Source organism: Macrotis lagotis, chromosome X, assembly GCF_037893015.1.
Source record: "Macrotis lagotis isolate mMagLag1 chromosome X, bilby.v1.9.chrom.fasta, whole genome shotgun sequence".
Taxonomy (NCBI): domain Eukaryota; kingdom Metazoa; phylum Chordata; class Mammalia; order Peramelemorphia; family Peramelidae; genus Macrotis; species Macrotis lagotis.
In genome coordinates this window covers 16184874-16204311 of record NC_133666.1, presented here as the reverse complement: position 1 = coordinate 16204311, position 19438 = coordinate 16184874, and the positions used below count along the sequence as shown (strand labels likewise).

The window sequence follows — 19438 nt, the reverse complement described above, 5'->3', positions numbered from 1 at the left end:
TGCCCCCGCCCCCTGGTCTCCCCCAGGAGCCTCCGGCTGGGCTTGGGCTGCTTGTGGGGATGGGGGGGGGGCCCTGGGCCATCCTCCCTGCGTGCGCTTTAAGCAGAGACGCCTGGTGCTTGGCGGCCGCCTAGCAGCCTGGGAGGGGGCCTGCATGGGCGCCCGAGGGCCGCGGGGGCTCCCGGTGTGAGCACGCCGCGTCCCGCGGGTCTTCTCGCGGCCGGCCGCTAGACGGCGCTGCAGCGTCACACTTCCCGCCCGGAAAGGTGAGGCAAGGAGCACTTCGGGCTCGGGCGCTCGGCTTGGGTTAGCGTGGGCTTGGGGTCCGGGGCCCGGCCAGAGCCGGGGCGGGGGGCCGAGGCTGGGCAGTTCCGTCCCCGGGGCCCTCCCCGCCGCCCTTAGCGGTCCGGCCGGCGGGGCGGAGGGGGCGGGGCGGGGGCGGGGCCCCGTGACGCGCCCGGGCTCGGGCTGGCAGTCCCCACCCCCTTCCCCAGCGCAGTCCGCCTGCCCGGAGGCGCCAAAGTGGGGGCGCGGAGGCTGCGAGCCGGGGGGCTGCGGTCGGAGGGAGCGGCCGCGGGAGCCGCTGGCCGCCAGGCGGCCCGGGAGAGGCGGGCGGCCGCCCCGGCCGCGGGGCGCCCCGACGAGTGCACTGGGCGCACCTGGCGCGCCACCTGTGCGGCCCGGAGCCCGCTGCCCACGGGAGCGGCTCCGGAGGGCTTGGGCCGACTTCCTGGGCTGGCCCCCTGCCCCTGGCCGCACCCCTCCTGAACGTCTCCCTGCCCTCTAGGCACTGGCGCTCCGGGGAGGTCCCGGGCCCCTCGCCCTGCGCGCCGCTGCCTGGCCGCGGACAGAAGGACCCGGGCGCGGACCCGGGGCGCGCTCCGCGGAGCACCGGCCCTCCGCTGCGGCCTCCGCCGGCCTCCCGGGGGGCTGTCCCCATGGGATCGGAGGCGCCCTAAAGTCTGTCTGCCGAGCCCGCTGTTCGGCCACAAGCAGGTAAGAGCCCGCAGGAGGGCGGCCGGGAAGGGCAACTTTGCGAGCGCTCGGGCTCCCGCCGCTCGCTTTTGCTTCCCCCGAAGCTTTGGCGGCGGAAAGTTTGCGAGCTGGAACGGGAGCCAGGGATGCCCGGCTGGGAGAAACGCCGGGTGCCCTGCACAGACGGAGAGCTGGCAGCGACTCCGGGGCTCGTGGGCACGCCTCTCCCCTGGCGCAGGTGAGGGAAGCGAGGCCCCGGCTGAGAAAGGGGCTGTGACGGGGAGAGGCGAAATGAGCACTGGGCTTCTCCGACCCCAAGTCGCCGCTTTGCCCGCTGTGCCAGCGCTTGGCATTGGGCAGGGAATCCGTGGCGCGCGCTCTGCTTCCTTGGTTTTTTCCTACCTCGATGTGCCTCATGGGGAAGAGATAAGGGGAAGCCTTAGATCCGGGGTCGCAGGGGGCTTCGTGCAGTGGGTGGTTTTGTGTGCAACTGGGGGGGAGAGGAAGGGCTCATTCCCCAGCCCTCAGGCACCCCGAGATTCCCCGGGAAGTGCAGATCGAGCGGATACAAAGGGGGGTGTGTATGGCTTGGAGTTTTCCTGCCTTGCCCTGACCTGCCCCCCCCCCCCGTGGGGTTTCATGCTAAACTCACTTTGGCATCTTCTGCCAGGGAGCAGCCCCTCACTGTATAGACAGCCGCCTGCCATGTCCCCCCTCAGTTGACTACTTTTGAGGGTTAAATTCCTTTTCCAAATTTATTTGGAGCCCTCCGGCAAAGATCTTCCCTCTTCGGGCCGTCGAGGAAACCGAGGCAGGGGTGAAGTGACTTGCCCAAGGTCACCCAGCGAGTAGTGCGTCCTGCAGCCGAATACTCGATCCCAGTGGGGCTGCATTGGCTGCTCCCCCTTCCAGCTGCTTTTCCTCCTTCTGGCCGCCCACTCCCACATCCCGCCTGTGTTTGCATGTCTGCGTGTGCAGTCGCGGGTGAGCGGGACGGTCCCCGGCGGAACCTGGAGTCACCTGTGGGCAGGGGGCGACCAGTCTGAGGAAACCATGGAAAGCTCGGGCCGCCCCAGTCGACTACTGGCTTTCGTCCTTAGAAGCCGTTCTCCAGCTCCCTACCCCCTCGCAGCAAAGTGAGCTGAGGAAGGCCCCTGGAAGGGACGGGCTCCAGGGGGGGGCTGCCCCACGCACCTCTCCAGGGGCTATTGGGGGTTACCTTCGCCTGCCCGGTCGAATGGGCTCCCCAGCTGCCTTGCACATTGCTTAGCCACCTGTCGGGATTGGCTTTGCCGGCTGCTGCCCCGGACAAAGGGAGGTTCGCTTTCTTTGGGGACTCTAGGGAGGAAGGGGTGACAAAGGCTCCGGGATGGCCCTTTCAGGCAGGGAGACGGGGAAGGAGCAGGGCACTACTGTGAGCCAAGCGTCCACACTCTGGATTTCCATTTCTCTCTTCTCTGTCTGGTCAGCCTCCACTCCTTCCCTGCCCTGCTCGTCCTCTCAGAAACCCCAGAAGCAGCCCAGACAGACCCGACATGGGTCTAGGGCTGAAAAAGAACCTCAGAACCACTGCGATGTGACTCCTTAGTTTACAGAAAGGGAAACTGAGGTCCAGGGCAATGAAGGACCCAATGTCACACAGCTGGAAGGCACCTCAGAGCCATCTGCTTCGGAGGTAGAAAACATCCAGCAGTCCTGATCGCCAGCTGAATCGCGTTAAAATGCAGTTGGAAAATATTTAACAAAATAAATAGAAACCCAATAAAATGTACGTAATAGGGCACTTTGAAATTAAGTTAACATAAAGCCCCTAGAGCTCCATTTGAGTCGGTTTCCTTTTGAGGTTGATTTTGGGGATCCAGACCACTCCCTCATTTTCCTGAGAGAGACAGAGAGAGACTTGCAGAGAGAAATGTAATTGCCTGAAGTCACACTAAGTAATAAGGATCAAAATGACACGAGAACCTCAGGCTCCAAACTCCACGGCTAGCATTCCCTGTGCTGTCTCCTTTGGATATCGTCAACCCCTTCCCATCCCAACATAGGTTAGAGAGAGCCTTTGTCCACAGAAACCAAGGCGAAGCTGCCTGGAGACTTTAGGACCACCCACAAGCCTTTTCTGTCATCATCTTTGGTCCTTATTTGCTTCGGAGTGGATGGGAGAAAGTAGCTCTCCAGTTTCTTTTTATGCCAGACCGAGAACTGTCTTAACCCACCATGCCTCAGTTTTGGGTTGTTACTGATCAGAACAGGGGGCAAAAACACACCATAGTTAAGAGAAGTTACCTTGACAGGCAAAGACTGAAGTTCCCTGCTAGGCATTTGGAATCAGTTTCGCTTAAGAAAAAGGAGAAGGCAGTCTTGGAGTCAGGAAAACCCTGGGTTCCAGGTCAGCTTTAATGCATCCTGTCTTTGTGACCTTGGACTAGTGTCTTATCTGTGGCCCAGGCAGCTCTACGATTCTCAAGCCCAGAAGAGTTGCAAATCTGAATTCAGAAAGGAAGTTTCCCCTTCCTGAAAAGATCAAAAGTTCATCTTAAAAAATAAACAATATTTCACTCCAGGTGAAGACTAAAATTCTCAGGTCCTGTGAGGTTGAAACAACCTGGAACCCTGGCTTCCTTCCCTTTCCATGTATATGTATGTGTATGTGTGTATATTAGCTTATGGATGTGTATATGTATGGACATATATATGGAGGGTATGTATGTATCTATCTCTCTCTGTACATGGATATATAGACATTTGGGGGAGGGGCACCTCTGGGACACCTACTCAGACAAGCCCTGCCTCTTAATCGTTGGAATCAATGCTGGAATTGTGAACCACTACTTTAACTCTTGTTTCAGGATTTCCAAGTAGGGAAACGGCTTCATTCAGTCTAAGAATTGACCGGTTTTGACCAGATTCGGCCACAATCCATTGTGGGTCTGTGATTTTAAAACCTCATGATGATGTAGGCTTCTACCTTGGGGGGAGGGTGAAGAGATGCCTTGAGGTTGGTGATGACTTTCCAGTGTCAAACCAAATACAGGGGCTTCCTAATTCCAAAAAACTCAACTCTTACCTTTAGCATTATTTAATGCAACTGAAAAAAACACTTGGTTAACTGAGGCTGTTCTGGTCTATAATTTTCCTCTGGTGGGGGGAAGGGACCCCAACAACCAACAGGCGCCTTCTTCCTGGTACTGTAAGGAAACTACAGTGCAAACCTTGGATTTCCAAAGCCAGTTCTTTAAGGAAGTAACTAGTCACAGTAAACAGATTTTTTTTGTATGACTGTAGGAATTGGGTTCTGCTAAATACACTTCTTTCATCTGGCAACACTGGGGTGCCTAGTATGTGTGGGGTGCTGTGCTATCTACTAGGGGTAGGAAGACAACAAAGGAAACCATTTCTGTTCTCAAAGAACCTTTATTCTGTTGGGGGAGACATCTCAGCCAATAATCATTTTATAAGGGACTAGCCAGGTGCTGGGAAAATAAAGACAAAGGAAGCAGTCCCTACCCTTAAAGATGATACATTTTAGAGGAGAAAGCAATCTCAGTCGTTTGTTCTGGATTTGGATTCCAGACTACTTTTCTTGCTTCCTCCAGCACTTATTAATCTCTAACTGCCTGGGAATACAGACAAAAAGGGACCTGTTGGTTCTGCTCGCAAAGATATTCCATTCTGTAGAGGGGAAACCATTCAGGGGAATACCAACCATTTTGGAGCTGGGGAGGTAGAAGGTTGGCAAATGGAGGGACCAGGTTAGGTCTTATGTAGGAGATAGAATCCTAGCTAGTCCTTTAAGAAGCCAGGGATCCTAGGAGGCTGAAGGTGAGAAGGAAGCCCCTTCTAGGTAAGGGGAGGCAGGCCTGTTGCAAAGGCAAAGGGGTGGGGAGCTGTGGCTACCTCTTCCTCCACCCTGTGGTGGCCTCCATGTTGCTGTGATCTTTGGGTTTGGGAAGCGCCCCCCCCCCCTTCCCTGGACTCTTCAACCAAGGTGCACAGATATGTGAAAGAGATCCCAATTCTCCAGGTCCAATTGTGCTCCAAACAGCCTTTTATTTATGAATACCCCCCCCCCATCACCAATTCCAATTGCAAACGGGTGGAAACTCCTCAGATTGATGTCCTGCTTTTCTGGGCAGTTTGGGAGTCTCAGGCACCCAAGTGAGCAGCTGCAAGGGAGAGAATATCCTCATTCCGCTGAAGCTCCAGTCTCTGGAGAGGTGGGGGTTTGGGTCAGGTTAGGTTAAAGCAGCCTTCTTTGGAAGGAAGGAGAGGGGTGAGAAGCAGAGCCAAATGTAAGATGTAATCCCAGTGGAGGATCTGGTGGCTAATTTATTGGAAGTGGTGGCCCCTTGAATGCTCATTAGCTCTTGCCTCTGAGCTTGGGATGCCTTATTTGTTATTCCATTGGGGGTGAATACGGGCCAGTGAAAGAACAGGAAAACGAATGTTATGCTGGTATACAGGGAATTGTTTCTGGAACTGAGATGCAGATGGTCAGAGCCTGCCAGGCCCGGTGTGGGACTAAGGATGATTTGGGTTCGAGTTTTGCCTCAGATGCTTATTAGCTATGTCGCACTGTAGGAGGTCAGTTCGTTTCTTTGGGCTTCAGTTTTCTCATTTGTAAAATGAGAAGGTTGGAAGTTATCTCTAAGGTCCCCTCCAGCTTTTAAAAAAAAGTCTATGGTAACGAAGCTCGACCGGTAGGGGTCCCACTGGTATCTATTGTTTAAGCACTAAGAGCTGCTAGCTGGATAATGGAAGGAACACCTAATTAAGAGTCCGAAACGTTGTGTTCTTGTTGTGAGTCGGCCGTTAATGCCTGGTGGGAGCAAGTACCTTCCCTTTCTGGGCCTCAGTTTCCTCCTCTGTAAAATAGCGGTTTGGACTGAAGTACAGTGGAAAGAATACTGGATTTGTAACCAGAGGGTCTGGGTTCACATCCTTTCTGTCTTACTAGCAGTGTAAACTTCAACAATTCACTTTCTTTCTTTGGGCTTCAGTTTGCTCCTTTGTAAAATGGGGGAATTGAGCTTGAGAGTATCAAAGATCCCTTCTAACCAGATCTGGGACTAGATAGCTTCTGAGGCCCTTCTGAACCTGAAATCGATAAACCTGTTTTTCATATTTTCATATGTAATTTTCTATGTAATTGTTGTCCTTTGTAATCATATACATATATATGTATGTATATATATATATATATACATATTTATTTATTTATTTAGGTTTTTGCAAGTCAGTGGGGTTAAGTGGCTTGCTCAAGGCCACACAGCTAGGTAATTTTAAGTGTCTGAGTCCAGATTTGAACTCAGGTCCTCCTGACTCCAGGGCCGGTGCTCTGTCCACTGCACTACCTAGCTGCCCCCTAATGCTATATATTTTGTTTTATTTTATGCATTTAAAAATATGATCCTGAGAACGAGTCCTTTCATGGGCTCTATTAGACCACCAAAGAAGTCAGGGTAGAAGGGTGGGGTGATGAAGGGGTGGGGTCCAACTCTAGTTCTAGGATCTCTTCTGAATGACCTTGGTCAAGTCACTTCCCCTTTTTGTACTTCAACTTACTCTGTAAAAAAACAAATGAGGGTGTGGGACTTAGATGGCCTCTGGGGTCCCTGCTAACTGGAGCAATGAACAACCCCCTTCATCCCCTGACCATATTGCAAATGTCTCACAATACCTTGTGAATTGTCAGGTGAATTTGAAACCAGGCCCCTTGCTTGGATGATAGTTAACTTTTTCTTGAGGTTCTACTTACAAGTTCATATTTGTTTTTCTCTGTTACAGCCATTTGCATTTTAAAAAAAACTTTGGGTTTTTACAAAGGTGAACAGCTCTTTCAAGGGGCCTGTTAGTTTTAATTCACTTGGTGAGCCATTAGCAACTTCTGGTAGAGCATGGTTTCAGTGAGATGAAGGGTATTGCTTGGATTCCGAAGTGAACCAGTTAACTTCTGTTCTGTGAACCCAGAGACTATACCTTTAATCTTGACCCAATGACTTAATGCCTGCTGTTTGAAACAGTGGGTCCTACAAAAGCCTGGAGGTAAGGACTCTAGATAGTTCAATGCAAGTACATTCCCATGAACATAGAGAGAACTTTAGTTCAGGGAGGAATTATTGAATGCCTACTATGTGCAAGCCATTGTGCCATAACTATAACTCCAAGCATGGAGTCACTAATGCTGTGCCAGTAGTGCCACATACAAAGAATGGTGCATTTTAAATCACATTTAAGTCTATTCAGAATTTGCAAACCTATCAGCAACTTACTAGTTATGTCACCTTGGATCAATGAAATCATCTCTCTGAATCTCAGCTACATTATCTGTAAAAGAGAATTAATGATCTCTGTCCTACCTAGGTCACAGCACTAATATTCCATTATATGTAAAAATCTGAGAACTATGGAACAAGGGGAACAAAACTACTTTTTGGGGTGGCTAGGTGGCTAGAGCACTGGCCCTGGATTCAGGAGTACCTGAGTTCAAATCCAGCCTCAGACACTTAATAATTACCCAGCTGTGTGGCCTTGGGCAAGCCACTTAACCCTTACAAAAACTAAAAAAAACAAAAAAAACCCCAAAAAATTACTTTTGGAAGTTGAACAAAAGTAGTAAATTGTAAGTTCATGAACTGTAGACTCAGTTGGGTTAACACATAGCTCTCTTAGCCCACCATATCTTCTGACTGTCCCTGGAAACTGGATCTCACTTCACCTACATATCCTAGCTACTGGTCCACCCAACCATCTTACCCTCTGCCCTACAGCTTGCCCTCACTGCTTTCTATCACTCTTTACCCTTGTTATCACTTCCCTATGTTTATTATTCAGTCATTGAAAATTGATTCATCACGAGTGCTTTGGAGGTGTTATTGGCAAAGATACTGGAGTGGTTTTATTTTCTTTCTACAGCTCAATTTACAGGTAAGGAAACTGAGGCAAGCACAGTTAAGTGACTTGCCCAGAGTTGTAAATGTCTGAGACTATAAATGAACTCAGGAAGATGAGTCTTCCTGATTCTAAGCCTAGTGCTTTATCCACTAAAGCACCACCTAGTGTCTCTCCTATATATGTTGTCTTCTCCTGTCTAGATGGTCTTTCTTTTTTTTTTTAATATTTGTATCCTCTGTACTTCAGTAATTGCTTTTTTGTTCATTATTTATTCATCTTGTTCCCGCATAATTTTGATTTCTTCTATTTTGAAAGCTTTTAATTCCATTTAGTTTATAGAGTTTGATTATTTGGCATGGCAACATCTATGAACAACACTCATTTATTTTTATGGATTGAGGTTATATCTGGATGATTCTGGGCAACAGTTCTGTTGCTAATAGTGGTCTAGTTTCAATATAGTCTGTTGAATTCTCCAGGAAATTTTGAGGTGGTATTTGTACAGGGATTTATTGTCAGCTTATGAAAGATAGTGAGCTTCTAATGTATAATCCTAGCTACTAGGTTGGATCTTGTTAGGCATCGAGTGGGTGCTAAATTTTTGCAGTCTGCAAAGATGTATTCCATGATTTCTACTATTCCTTGCATAATCCCCATTGATGTATAAATCTGGCATCTTTAAGGAAGACCTTTCCATAATTTCTGGTACTGATGTCCTGGTTGTGAATTGACATCATAATTGCCTCTCTTTCCATAAATATATCTATGTGGCTCAACCTTTTGTGCAGTGCTTCCTTATTAACATTTCCCTGGTCGAGTTCATGTGGATGTTAGACACAGCCTTTTGAGTCTTCTCTTGACTCTTAGCTTTTTCATTGACTTCATCTGGAAGCAAATCATTCTCAGTTACATTTGACAAATTCAGTGATGTGTACTTATTGTCACCTTCTAATTTTGCCCTAAGTGAACTCTGTTTATTCCACAAGTATTTTCTTAACTTGTTCATTTTGTCCCCTGAGGATATTTGTAAATCTTCTCTCTCCTTTTTGAAGAGGAAGAGTTAGTTTTTCCATAGGTGCCTTAGGGTTATGGGTTCTGTGTTTCATTACTAATGCATGGGATTTTATTAGGTTATTTTTCAAGTCTATTTTGATCCATTTTAGAGTTACAGGAGTATGCACTGACTTCTATTCCATAAATTTTAGTTGTAGTGAATATGCTCGTCCCATTGTGCTTTGACTTCAGGATGCCATTAAGGTTCTTGACAGAACTAGTTGCAGATTTTTTTCTTGATTGTTTTTTTTGTACTCTGTATCTGGAGTTGTCCTAAGGATCATTTTAGAGAACCCGGAGAAAATGAGATTATTATCATTGCTATTTTCATTAATTATAGAACTAAAGTCTCCACTGATGACATTAAAGACATGCTAGTATAGAGGTTGGGGCAGCTAGGTAGTGCAGGATAAAGTTCTGATCATGGAGGCAAAAAGACTTATTTTTCTGAGTTCAGATCTGGCTTCATGCTTAATAGCTATGTGAGCCTGGGTAAGTCATTTGCTCCTGTTTGCCTCAATTTCCTTATCCATGAAATGAGCTGGAGAAGGAAATGGCAAGGAAGCCCCAAATGGGGTCACAACGAGTTGGACACAAGTGAAAATGACTGAACCAAGTAGCAAGAGGATAGAGATGAGTGAAGAGGCTTAAGGTGGGGGGAGGCTCTCACTCTATGATCCTTATCTGCTAATAAACTGTAGAAAGGGGATGTAGACATAGGGGAGCAATGACATGATGCCAACAGAAGACCCCATAGGAGGATTTGCGCAGTGTACCCATTCTTCTTTGTCTCTGGCTGGCTTGTCTGCCCTGGGCATCTTAACTTCTCTAGCCTAGAGGATTTTTTATTTGTGCCAGGTTTTTCATCTTGCCCCTGTTTATACTCTCCTTTAAATCAACTTTGAGGTGGCTGATGAATATAAGGATAGAATGACCGAAAAAGTCTGGGATCTCCTAGGGCAGAATCGTTACTCTGTTGCTTTCCTGTACGTCTCTCTCATTAAAGTTGGATATATATGTCTTCCACTTCTCTCAGCCAGATCAGTTTGTCTAACATCTATTTATGACGCTGGCATGAATATACAGTGAAGGTTGTTAACGCTTACTTTCTTTTATATAAAGGGTAGCAGACAATATATAATAGGTCCAAGAGCAAAAGGGTCAAATGGGTTAACTCTGAAAGCAGTAGTTAGCACCAGGCATTTTTGACCACCAGAATAGAAATAGTTATTCCGCTTCTATTTCTTCTCCTTTGTGGAAAGGAGGGAGAGAGAGCCCTTTGAGGAGTTTCTTAGTTGGAAGGATGGGGTCAGGCAAACAGCTTGGATTTTTATTAACACCTACTATGTTCTAGGAGTTGTGCTAAGCATTCTCGCTCAGAGGCCGGGAGAAAACACTTGGGTTAGCTCACCAATCATTGTTTTTATCAGCTCAGCAAACATCCTCATTGACCTTAATGACTAAAATTCAGTGGTTTCCTATAATCTCTTGGAGAGCAAAACTTAGTCAAAAGCTTAGATAACTGATGTTTTCCTCCATGGCATCCATACAGGACAGAACACTAACTCCAAAGCTGCTTCCATTTTTTTTCTTTTCGAAATACCTTAGCAGCAGTTCCAGTTCCAACACGCCATTGGCTTATAGACGCTGGTTAGCGTCTCCATGGCAATGCCTGGCTGCAATGAATGTTATTGTTATTATTGTTATTATTATCCTGTTATTCTCATTTAGCTCCGTGGAGTTTAGATAGAAACAATTCCGTGACAGACCGGTATTCTGATATTATTCTTTTATGTTTAATGGACTATCGCGCAAGTGTCTGAAATCGGTACTTTTTTGCTATTGACTATAAGTATTGGGTTGTAAGCTCATCTTTTATAGGCTCACTGAAAGCATCTTTGGGAAAAATCCAGGAGCAGACAGGATGATGGGGGTGATAACGTACTCGGCCTATTCCCACATGGTTTTGATTTCTTCCATTAGGTATCTATATTTTAAAAGCTTTACATTCCCCACAGTTTCGAGGTTATGAGGATTTGGTATGGCAGCATCTATTAAAAATGTTATTCTTGACTTTTTATAGGTCAGTGTTATTTCCCAGCCATTAAGAGTTACAAATCTGCTTCTGATAATGCTAGGTTTCCAGTACAATTCTGAAGGCTATTTTGAGTCTTGCATTTATGTTACAGCTGACTCAAGGGATAAAGTGTGGGGCTTAGACTCAGGGAGAACTGAGTTCAAAATCAGCCTCTGACTCTCACCAGCTGTATGACCCTGGGCAAGTTACTTAACCTTTGTTTTTTTTTTTAATCCACTGGTGAAGGAAATTGTAGACCACTCCAGCATCTTTCCCAAGCAAACCCTATAGATAGCATTGGTCTGCCCCTGTCCATAGGGTCACAAAGGGTCCAACATAACTGAACAGCAAAATTTGTGCCAACTGCCATGATTTGTTGCATAGGGCCTTCCCATTTCCTTGGAAAACTTATACACATCAATAGATCTGGGCTTCTCCAGAATGACTCTTAAGGTAACATCTAGTGGCATTGATCTGGTCTCATATTGTTACGATTAAACCCCTCTATTTCTATAAACAAAACGGCCAGACTAGCCATTTGTCCTAAGATTCTTTGACAGATTGTTGGTCAAGTTCTTGTGGACATTGCCCATGGAGGGTCTTTAGGAGTACTGTTGGCATAAAGCAGTGAGAGGACCTTGACTATGGTCGGGCCAATTGATTGTCAATTTTAGGATGTCACATAATGAAAGCATGTATGTCTTGAGCCCGTTGAATGTGAGTCATGATTTACCCTTTTTAGTGGTTAGTTTAGTCTCTTGGTTACATCCTACTGACTGGACTCCAAATCCTGTCAATAACAGCTCCAGAGCCCAATTTGTCAACCTTTCAAGGTGTCTGCCAGGCCTCTGCAGCTACAATAGTGCTCTCAGAGTACACCAAATCCCCTTTTGCACATCCTCCAGAATGACAGTCTCCTCCTTTTCTGCCTCTGCCCCGCTCTGTCCCCATAGCAGTAGATTGCTACACACACACACACACACATTCTCTCACACTCCTATACACACCCACCCAACAGTAGTTTGGGTTTCAGAGGTTTATTTATATTTGTATCATTGTTTTTTCCAAGGAAAAAATGCTTCAGTTTCCTTTCACCTTTACAGTTGAAAACAGGCTGAGACACTGCTTAGATGTTAGCATCAAGTTTAGGCCCAAGAAGGGTAATGGAGCCTTCACCTTTGATGGCAGAACTGCTGAATCTTTTCAGGTAGGTAGAGAGAGAGACTGGTACTGTCTGATGACTGGCAAGCCTTATCTAAAGGAGACCTTTACCAGTCACCAGACAGTGCATCCCAGAATTTGGAGAATACTATTGATAGGTTTTTGTGAAAGAAAGGAAGCCCAAAGTGGTTAGATGTCATTAGCCTTCTGTACTCCTTACTACCAAGGGTCTTGGCCAATCTAGTTTATTGTCTCAAAGTCCTGGGAATATGTAGTTGATGTTGAGAAGTTTCAGTTGTGATGTTACTGTCTTTGCTGGATAGCAGGCGTAGAAGATGCCAGTTACTTGATTTAACTATCCACTGTGTTCTCAAAACAAGAAAATGTTGCTAATCGTGTGATTGCGATACCTTCTCTCACAAGTTCTTGGCAAAATTGCATAAAAATTTCATTTCACTATTCTCCCGCCTCCTTTTCATCAACCTGTATCTTTGTATTCCCTCTCTCCTCTGTTCTTCCAATTTTCCTCTCTCCCCAACTCTCATTTCTCTTTCTCCTTCCTGGCCTGTTGTCTTTCTGCTGTTTACACACACACACACACACACACACACACACACACCCCTTGAGAGAGATGACATTTATATAATACTTTATCGTTACCTAGCATATGGAACAATATATGGGCCCCCAGAAGGTAGCCTCTAGTTTCAGTACCCACTCAAACCCATAATTCATAAGCCTCAGAGGACACACTTCAAAATAAAAGACAAAGCAATAACTACTCACATTTATGCGGCACTTATTTCATTTGTTCATATTGCAGAGTAAATGAAAGGCAAGAGTTGACCCCTATATAAATGATGTTCACACATCAGTGGCACTTGTTGTATGTTGTTGTATGTCTTTCTTTCTTGAAGAAGACCATGACATCAGGTGATGCCATGAAAGCACATGAATTGGACTGGAGTGAGGGAGGGCTGTGCTAAGTCCCCAGCCTCACTTTCTCCTCCAAAATCATCCAGATCCAGTGGCCAGATACGGATCAGGACAACTGGAGATCGTCTTGGAGACAATCAGGGTCATGTGACTTGCTCAGGGTTCACACAGCTAGTCAGTATCAAGTGTCTGAGAACAGATTTGAACTCGGGTCCTCCTGACTCCAGGGCTGGTGCTCTGTCCACTGCACCACCTAGCTATCTAGCCAATGGGATTAGGGCGCAAAGAACATGCTTGGTCAGAGAACAGATATGAAAAATCCTACATGGTACATATGTATGATTGGGGCAACTCACATCTCTGATATAAATTCCTTTGTTGCTCTCTTTGCTTTGCATCGTTTCTCTACTCAGTGTCTCTGTTCTTATGGCTACCTACCTGCTCTCTTTGGCCATTTCTTTGCTAGGCTTTAGCTCTGCAGGACCACCTTCTGGACTCTTTGTGCCTGTCTATTTAAATACAATACCTAGAAATACTCCCTGACACCAGTGGAAACACTTTTAGAACATAGTTTCAGAGGTTGAGTAAACCATGCTCAACTAGGAAGCCAAAAAATGCACTGTGGCTAATATTAAGTATATCTTTTAATTGTCCCCTTTTTCAATTAGGAAGGAAGAAAGGAGCACTAACCCTGGAGTCAGGGGGACCTGAGTTCAAATCCAGCCTCAGAAGCTTAATATAGCCTAGCTGTATGACCTTGGGCAAGTCACTTAACCCCACTACCTTGCAAAAAAAAAAAAAAAACAAAGAAGAAAGGAAGCAAGCTTGCCATTGTGCTAAGCATTTTACAAATCATATCTCATTTAATCCTTCTAATAATTCTGGATAGGAAGTGCCATGATTATCACCCCCCATTTTACAGATAAGGAAGCTGAGGCAAATAAAGGTTAAGCAAATTGCTCACATATAGCTAGACTTGCCTCCGAAACAGGGCTCTAGCCAGTAACACCACTTAGTCAATATTGATCCAAGTAAGTGGTCTAAGACAACTATTTATCTGAAAATTCTTTGTAACGCCCATGGAACCCTGCTTTATGAATCTGTTTCTTCAAATTGCCCACAGGAGGGAGGCGAGGTTTGATTGGCATGCAAATAAATAAAGTAAAAAAGGCCATCCCATAGTTTTCAACTCTACACATTTATCAACCAATCACAAGCAATTTTGGAGCTCCTAGTATGTGCCAAGCACTGTCCTTTAGAAACTTCTTTTTAAGAACAAGAAGCAGTTAAGTCTAACAAATCTTACCCACACCTGACAGCATTTGCAACACTCTACGCTCATAGTTTCCCACCTTTCCAAGGAAAGGAGTGAAGTTCATTTTCTCATCTTTTTTTTCAGGGCTAGGATTGTTTGTTTTGATTACAAAATGTTCAGTTTTGCTTTGCTATTTTTTTTTTGTTTATACATTATAGTCACTGTTTTCATTTTTCCTTTCCTTACTGCTTGCTTTTTTATCACTGTGTATGAATCTTTCTGGTTTTTCTCATATTTGTCATTTATTATGTCACAAAATATTTCATTAATATTCAAGCACCACAGTCATTCTCCAAACTAATGGACATTCACTTTGCTTCTAAATTTTTTTTTTTGCTGCAGTTTATAATCTTTTTTGAAAACTGTTCATTGAGAATGTCTTTTGATCTTCTATCTATGCTAATTCTCTATATATCTTGGAGAGTGGTCCCTTATAGAGATATTTTATATAGAGATTTTTTTTCCATAATCAACTTGCCCTTCTGATGTTAGCTACATTGATTTTATTTATACAAAAGTTTTCACATTTTATATAGTCCAACTTATCTACTTTCTCTGCTATATTTACCTCTTGTTTGATTAAGAATTCTCTCCCTAGCAATGATTGTGAAAGATGGAAAGAGGCCCTGCTCAGAAGTCAGAGGATATGAATTTAAATTTCCCTTCCAATGCTTACAATCCATGTTACTTTTGGCAAGTCACATCATCTTTGAACTTTGGTTGTCTCATTTATAAAATGATGGAGTAAACTCAGGTGGTCTCCGAGGTCCCTTTTAAGTTCGCGATTTCTGATTTCATTCCTTTCTACCTTTTAATATACTAATAGCTTGCACTTAACACAGTACTTTAAGGTTTGCAAAACACTTTCCAAGTATTATCTTGATGAGAAACAAAATGGTAGACCAGACATTTTTTTTTTTCCTGATACTCTTGACTTCCTAAAACTCTTCAAAAGCAGAGGGGAAGAACAACTTAGAAGAGAACCAAAGGGCGGCTAGATGGCATAGTGGATAAAGCACCGGCCCTGGAGTCAGGAGTACCTGGGTTCAAATCTGGTCTCAGATACTTAATAATGACCTAGCTGTGTGGCCCTGGGCAAGCCAATTAACCCTGTTTGCCTTGCAAAAGAAAAACAAACCTAAAAAAAGAGAAGAGAACCAAAAAAACCCCACCAAGAATATTAAGAGGAAATGTATTCAATCTGCAAACAAAATATATAGAACTTGAAAACAGGATCATGGGTCTCCCAGAAAAACATGATAGGTCAAATCCCTTAACCACCCCATACAGAAAAAAAAATAATAAAAAAAATCTTCCTAGAACTTGGGAACATAGAAAATGAAATTCCCATGGAAAAAAAATTAGCAGAATACCTCCAGAAAACAAAACAAAACAAAACAAAAAGCCCAAAGCCCCAAGGCTGAAAACTTCATGATATGCCGTGGTTAAATCAAACAATTCAATTTAGAAACAATGAGTTCTGCAAGCTACCGAGAAAGACTTTCAAAAACAAGGGAAAGACTATTCAAATAATGCAAGACTATTCTGCTTCCACTAGAAAAAGGAGGAGGGAATAGAATAATATGTTTCAAAGACTTCTGGCATTCTGGATGCTGCCCAGAGTGATCTGTTCTGCAAATCGGAGCTTAATCATACAGGAAAGTCAGATATTCAGTAATAAATTGAGAGAGCTAGGTGGAAGTGAATAGAGGGCCAGGCCCAGAGTCAGGAAAATCTGAATTCTAATGTGGCCTCTGACACTTCCTAACTAACTAGGTGACCCTGGGCAAGTCACTTAATCTTTGCCTCAGTTTCCTCGAATATATAATGGGGATAATAATAGTACCTATCTCTCAGGGCTGACTGAGCCTCCTCAACTAAAATTCCATTTTCTATAGGAAGTCTTCCCTAACCCCATTTAATTCTAAAGCTTTCATTCTTTTAATGATTTCCTATTTATCCCAAATGCAGCTTGCTTTGTATAGATATAATTGCATGTTGTCCTCCTCATTAGATTGTAAGCTCTTTGATGATAGGGACTCTCTTTTACCTCTTTTTGTATCCTTATACATAGTGATTGAAATATAGTAGGCAATTGATAAATGTTTATTGAATTGAATTGCAGACCAAATGAGGCAATAAGGGTAAAATAGTTTGCAGAGTACAATATTTGCTGTGGTTGTTGTTAACAATGCTGAGTTTGAAACCTTTTTAGAAAGAAAACCAGACCTGAAGAGATTGGTTGCTTCCCAAACACCAGAAATTCAGGAGATCATCACTGCAAACATCACTTCAAAACACAGCAACAACAGAAAGGCTAGTAGGAACCTTCTTTATGAATATCCATAAGGAGTCAGGGGTGAAGGTGGAGCTTTGGTTGAGGTAACAACAAAGAGGCAGAAGAGGAGGCATCATTGAGAGAATCTGGCAACACTGGTTTACAGGTGAAGGCTTCTTCTTTGCAACTATATTTCAGTTTGGCAACAGCAGGCTAGAGAGAAATGAGTGATGTCCTCAAGTCAAAACCAGGCCTAGCCATGAGGGGAAGATGACCTCTGCAGCCTCAGAAAGAGAAGAGCCTAGAGGGGAATGAATGAATGAGAAGAGAGAAAAGTTAAAAAGGTAAAGAAAGGAAGGGAAGCCATACTTTGGAGGTGGGACTGGATCCCACTAATGAATGCTTCTATGGGTGAAGCGAGATGAAGACCTTTCAGTGAATTATGACTGAAGGACTGGTCCCTGAAAAGTCTACTTGTTCTTGGAGAGAGGAGGACTTGGAATTCCTAGGGCAACTGGTATCTGAAGGGGTCAAAAATTTGGATGTAAGGAGATTTTCAGGCAAATGTAAATAAAAGGTCATTAAGAAAAGGTGGTAGAAGGGGAAGGGGCCTTAACATGGTTCAGTCTCTTTTCTATTTGATCCTTGCAGTAATTGGCATTGTTCTGAGAATGAGGCACAGTGAAAAAGGAATCCTTGGGGGTAATCCCAGTTAGGCAGTGGCAGAGAGAAAGGGGGCAGAGCTTAGAATGTATACCGTGGAAACTTTGATTGAAGAACAGAGAAAAGAGACCATATGTTTATAAGAGTCATGAATTGAGAAATTAGGGTAGAAAAGTTGGCTAATGAAGAGAGTGAGGGAGATCCTTTTAGGAAAGAGGTGCAAAAAAACGAAAGTATAATGACAGTACTAGCAGAAGAGGAGAAAAAAGGGGGAATCTACTGGATTGAGAGAAGAAAGAAATGTAGGTGCAGATAAAAGCAGGAAAGAGGAACTAATAAAAAACCCTAAAGGGAAACTGGTAACAAATGAGAGAGGAGATCAGGGGTGAGAATGAGAGAACCAGTGGGAACAGGACCATCTTAAAAAAAGATTAAAGTAATGTAGCTAAAGGCACATAATGCTTACAGTAGAAGAGGGAAAAATAATAACTTGGAAACCCACCCTGTTTTAGAGACAGAGAGAGGGAAATAAAAACTTAACTCTTTTACCTTTAATGAAAACAAGTTACAGACTGGAGAAGAAAACACGATTCTGTAATTTGTTTATTAGAAGAAACATTTAAAAAAGTGACATAGGGCAGGTAGGTGGGGCAGAGGATAAAGCACCGGCCTTGGAGTCAAGAGTACCTGAGTTCAAATCCGGACTCAGACATTTAATAATTAATTACCTAGCTGTGTGACCTTAGGCAAATCACTTAACTCCATTGCCTTGCCAAAAAAAAAAAAAAAATCCAATGATATATGCAAAGTAAAACTGAAAGGATTAAGAAGGAATTTATTATGCATCAACCCAACACGAAAAGTGAGAGTTGCCCACGTGCTATCAGACAAAGCTAAAGCAAACATTCAAAAAATTAAAAGGAATAGAAAAAAGGAAACTATTATGCTGAAAGGAAACATAGATAATAAACCAATTTATGTGTTTCAAAATGCCTCAGCATCCAAATTCATAAAAAAACATTATCTGAACTTCAAGAAAACGTGGATGGTAATATTATAGTAACAGGAGACATTAATATTCCCTTTTGCAGTCTGGATAAGTCTAACAAATATAAACAGAAGGGAAAATATGTGACTGAACAAATTTCTGGAGAAATTAGAGTTAAAAGATTTCTTGGCATCTTCTGAATGAAACAGCAAAAGAATATGTACATTTCTTTGTACCGTACCATGTAGAACTTTTACAAAAATTGAACATGCACTAGGCTATAAAGATACTGCAAATAAGTGAAAAAGGCAGAAATAGTCAATGCATCTTTTACAGACTATAATCCAATAAAAATATAGAATTTTCTTCAAGGACCATAAACAAAAGCTACAAATCCAAATGAGGACTTAAAAAATGAAATTTTGAATAATGAGTAGGCCAAAGCATAAATCATAGAAACAATCAATAACTATGTAAAAGAAAATGATAATGATGAAACATCATACCATAATTTCTGGGATGCAACTAAAGCACTCTTGGGGGAAAATAGTGTCCTTAGCAATCATACATTAACAAAATAGAAAAACAGAAGATTAATGGATGGAATATATAATAAAATTAGAAAATGAACAAATATACCTAAATTAACATAAAAAGAAATATTAATAGAGGGAAATAAGTTAGAAATCTAAAACATCACATAACTGATAAATACAACTGAAAGCTGTTTTTTTGGTTTTTTTTTTTTTTAGTTTTTGCAAGGCAATGGGGTTAAGTGGCTTGCCCAAGGCCACACAGCTAGGTAATTATTAAGTGTCTGAGGCCAGATTTGAACTCAGGTACTCCTGACTCCAAGGCCGGTGCTCTATCCACTGTGCCACCTCGCTGCCCCATGAAAGCTGGTTCTTTAAAAGATTAAGAAAACTGCCAAATCCTTAACTAAGCTGACTAAAAATAAGAGAACAGAAAATCAATAAAATAAAATAATAAATGAGCAAAAGTAAATTCACAGTAAAACCAGAAGAAATTAAAAACCCAGAATACAAATACTCTATTTTTTTCCTCACTAAGGTACTTGGTTTTATTATTCTCATTTTA

At 43.7% G+C, this 19438-nt stretch overlaps 1 protein-coding gene across 1 annotated transcript in view; it reads left to right on the top strand.

The window, feature by feature from the left end:
* Nucleotides 1–912: 912 nt before the first annotated feature.
* The window catches only part of IL1RAPL2 (interleukin 1 receptor accessory protein like 2), a 1037032-nt gene continuing 1018506 nt past the window's right edge, over nt 913–19438 (top strand). Inside the window, exon 1 of the mRNA XM_074207403.1 lies at nt 913–996. The gene's annotated coding sequence lies outside the window, so the exon portion shown is untranslated. The remainder of the gene's footprint in view (nt 997–19438) is intronic.